Raw genomic sequence first — 4,725 nt, 5'->3', positions numbered from 1 at the left:
TGAAGGCTGCAGTCCCTGACCCTCAGCAGCAAGCACTTCAGGTCCTCCTCAGTTTCAGCAAGCAGGGGATGAAAAGGTGAGGAAAAATGGGGTTGCTTTCATGGTCAGAAAAGCCATTTCTAGATCTGTCTTAAAGTACAATATTGTGAGTGACAGGATAATATCCATACGAAAACCCTATGTACAAAAAAACCTATTCAATACTCTACATTATTTAAAATCAGGAAGGTGTGCCTTGACATTATATCCTTTCTACATATTTATTCAAACTGTATGCTGAGTAAGTAATTTGAAAATCTGGATAATATAAAGAAGGATGTGGCATCGGGATTGGAGGAAGACTCATCAACAATCTGCATTACACAGATGACACAATTTTGTCTGCTGAAAGTGAACAAGAATTAAAGCATTTGCTATAGGAGATCCAAGACCACAACCTTCAATATGAATTGCACCTCAACATCAATAAAACAAAAATCTTCACTATTAGGCCAATAGGCAACATCATAATAGAGAAAAGATTGAAACTCTCAATAACGTCATTTTACTGGGATCCACAATCAATAGCAGTCAGTAACAAGTCAATCAATAGCATTAATCAACATCAATTATTAGTCAATAGCAATCAAGATGGGGAATTCTGCTGTCTAGGGGCTGTGTAAAGTTTAAAGCTAAGGGGCAAAGACGTCAGTTTAAGGCATGCCTAATCCAAGCCATGGTATTTTCAATTGCTTCCTATGCATCTGAAAATTGGACACTGACTAGGGATGGCTGAAGAATGGTTGCCTTTGAGTTGTGTGAGTTGTGATGTTAGAGAACATTGACTATCCCATGGACTGTCAAAAGAACAAATAAATCTGTGGCAAAGTAACAGGAAAATAAGCAGTAAGTGTTATAGAGCACGTGGAGAGATTGGAACTCTTAATACACTGTTAGTGGGATTGTAAAATGGTACAACCACTCTGGAAGGCATTTTAGCGTTTCCTCAAAACACTGAACATAGAAATTCCATATGACCCAGCCATTCCAGTGCTAGGAATATACCTCAAAGAAAACAGAACTGAATCACAGAGACCTAGAAACTAATATTGATAGCAACGTTATCCACAATAGAAAAAAAGAAAGAAAAAAAAGGAAACAGCCCAAATGTCTGTCAACGAATGACTGGATTGAGAAATTGTAGTCCATTCACATGATAGAATACTGTTCAGCACTCAAGAGCAACGATATCATAAAATACTATATAACATGGGAGAGGCAAGAGAACATTATGGTGAGTGAACTAACTCAGGCTGATAAGGACAAATAAAAACAGAAGGATAACTAGTAAGATGTTTATGGATTCCCAAAGAGAGAAGGGAAGGGGAAAGAGGGGCAGAGGATGAGGAATGAAGGAAATCATGAGGTCACAGAGTTTGGTGGGCAAGAGAGGGGCTGAAGGAATTAGTAAAGATCCAGTGGAGATCTGAAAGGATGGGGCAACAGTAGGTATAGATCAATGGTGATTAATTTTTATAAGACATAATTTATGGGAATGATCATGTGAAACACAATGTGAATTTAAAGAAACCCCTCAAAATATTTTTTTTTTAAAAAAAGAACAAGCAAATCTTAGAGGAAGTGCAATCAAAATCTCTTTAAAGACAAAGATAGTGAAAGTTAGCTCACATAATTTGGTGTATTGTTAGGAGGGGCCAGTCCTTGGAAAAAGACAATAGAGTGGGAAAGGCAGAGAGTCAGAGGAAGAGAGAAGAACCTCAAAAAGGTGGCCTCGCTTCAGCAGCACATATACTAAAATTGGAAAGATACAAAGAAGATTAGCATGGCCCCTGTGCAAGGAAGACACGCAAATTTGTGAAGCGTTCCATATATTTGTGGAGGAGGCCTCCAAGAAGGAAATCAAAGACATTCTCATCCAGTGTGACTGGACCTTGCTTGTAGCTGACCCTTGTCTCTGTGAATCCAAGAAGTTTGGAGGCCCTAGGGCCCATGCACGTTACCAGAAATCCAGTAAGCCCACCAAGAGTAGGCTTTACCTTTATAATAAAAAAAGAGTCATGAGAAAAAATAAAAAATAAAAAGATGGCTTGACACAGTGACTGTTACAATGTGCTTGAGCATATCAGGGTAATGCAGGATCAGACTTGCTGATTGTAGGATCGCCATGAATCAAAGTCAATTTGATGGCACCTAACAGCAACATACTAAATAAATAGTATTTAAAATGTAGCACATAGACTAATAAAATACTAAGTTTTCAGGTAGTTGGATATATAACCAGATCACCAAGCAAACAAGTGAGGAAAGACATTCCAAACAAACCTAACAGACACTTTGTTCTGATTGTGATTTTAGTGAAATCTTACAAAAAATTAGGTTTTCATTCATACACATTTTTTCACCCTCCTCTTCCCTCAATTACTTTGCACATCTTGTTCTATATTGTCAAGCATGCAGTAGCTAATCCATCCATTCCTTTCAGGTGGTCCTTTCCTTAACCCATCCCAGTGTAATGTTTATTGCTGTTATTGTTGTTGTGTACCATCAAGTCAGAACCAACCCATAGCTGACTTTCTGCTGAGTTTTCAGAAGCAGCTAATCACATGGGAGGAGATTGCCCATCTTTCTTCTGTGGAGCAGCTGGTAGATTAAACCACATGCCTTTGGGATTGCAGCACAGCTTCTTGGCACTAGGTTACCAGAGCTCCCTGATGTTTATTATCTAGCCATTCTTTTTGTGTTGTCTAGGCAAATAAAACCTTGCTACTTCCCATGTCTACTTTACTCAATCCCACTATTACAATACTTTCTACTTGCCCTGACCATCTCTGCAACCCCCAAGTTCCAAATCCTACACAATCTCTTTCTCAAAGCTCTCCTCAACTTTCCTGGCAAAATAGCATTTCTGCTTCTACCTTCTGATTAGAATGTGTATACACTTGTTTCTGTAATAATGCTGATTTAGGGTTACACTGTCTAGTTTCCCAGGAACAGTACCAATCCATGCCTACTAATTACTCTCAAAAGTGTCTCATTTTAGTCAGCAAATCATATGGTCACTGTGCTTAATGTTGTTATGTGCCATCAAGTTAACCATGACTCTATGTAAAACAGCTCTGAACACTGCTCTAGCTTGAGACAACCTCATTGTCTTTGACACACCTATCTTCATAACCCCAGTCACTAAGTCAAAACCATCTCATCCAGAGTCTTCCTTGTGTGCTGTCCCTCCAGCTTCCCAAGCATGATGTCCCTCTGCAAGGATTGGTCCTTGACTGCAACATGCCCAAAGTATGTGAGACAGCGTCAGAATCCATGCCTCTAAGAAGCAGCCTGGTTTCACCCTCTCCAGGACAAACCTGTTTGTTCTCTTAGCAGTCTATGATATATTCAATACTCTTCTTCAGCAGCACAACTCAAAGGCATTGATTCTTCATCTGTCATGCTTATTTCATGCTTATTAATTTCCTAGCAATCTGATGAATAGCAAGTAATTGCAAAGACCCTGATGTGGATCAGGCACACGTTAAGTCTCCAGACTGACATCATTGCTCTTCAGTACACTGGAGAGGTCCCTGAGAGCAGATTTTTCCAATGCAATTCATCTTTTGATTTCCTGGTTACTGGTCCCAAGAATGCAGATTGTGAAACCAAGCAAACTAAAGCTTAATCTTGATCTCTTTACCATCTATAATGATGCTGGCAATTGGCCCAGTGTGACAATCCTTTGCTTAATAAAATCCCTTAAATTGTAGTTTCAGGCATTTGTGTAGACATTTTAGTCTGTAAGTTTACTCATTATAGTCTATAAGGTTACTTGAATGTATTACAGTTTTTCATTAATAAATATCAAGTGTTTACAATAAACTAGACATTGTACATATTTCTATTTCTCAGTGCTTTTTTTTTAGCATTTATTATTTTAATTACAAACCTACAGACCCCTCATTACACCCTCTTGAAACCTAGCCCAAGCAATCCAGAGTTGACAATCTTGGGTGTGTATGGTAGGAAGAGCAAGAATGGAGTGTTTCTTGATAACTCTGATAGGGGGACCCCGTAAACAGAGAATCAGTAAGGGCCAGAAGTTGAGGGTGACCTAGCTTCTGAGTAAGAGGGGAAAGTCAATAAAAAAAATCAGATAAACAAGTAGGAATTCAATAAATTTTTCACAACCCCTCTCCAAGCCTGTTTTGGAGGAGTTATAGCCTCTAATTTTCTCTGGGCTAGGGAACTACCAAGATAGTCTGTCTTTTCCTTCATATTGTTCCTCCACCTTCTGAAACAGGGTAGTAGGGTACTATTTCTGGAAACATGGATTCATTCCTCTTAATCTCTGTAATTTAAAAAAAATGTCCCTCAAGAAAGGAAGTAGGACTATGCCAAAAGGTCAGGGTGTAATTCTAATTTCCAATCTAGACTTAGAATGTCAGTTCACAAGATTTCAGTATCAGCTCCCTTCCCCAAGGTTAGATTGGGTTGATTCCAGGTTAAAGAAAGGGAGCTCGAGTACTATCCCTTCCTCAGCTGTAGAATGCTTGGGTGGGATACTGTTAAGAAACAAGGGTAGATACTTACCTGGCAGGGGAGATACCATGATCACGAAGGTGGTTTTCCCAGGGCGAGGCTTATCCATTGCACTCCGGATGTGCTGACCCCTGCGATTTCCCCAAATGTGGGAAACTCGACTGCATAATTTGTGGTAGTGGGGGACTGCGTTCGCGC

The sequence above is a fragment of the Elephantulus edwardii genome, unplaced genomic scaffold (assembly GCF_000299155.1).
Source record: "Elephantulus edwardii isolate Elephantulus edwardi_28Jun2011 unplaced genomic scaffold, EleEdw1.0 scaffold00031, whole genome shotgun sequence".
NCBI classification, from domain to species: domain Eukaryota; kingdom Metazoa; phylum Chordata; class Mammalia; order Macroscelidea; family Macroscelididae; genus Elephantulus; species Elephantulus edwardii.
The sequence above is the reverse complement of the archived record's forward strand: the minus strand, read 5'-3'. Positions refer to the sequence as shown.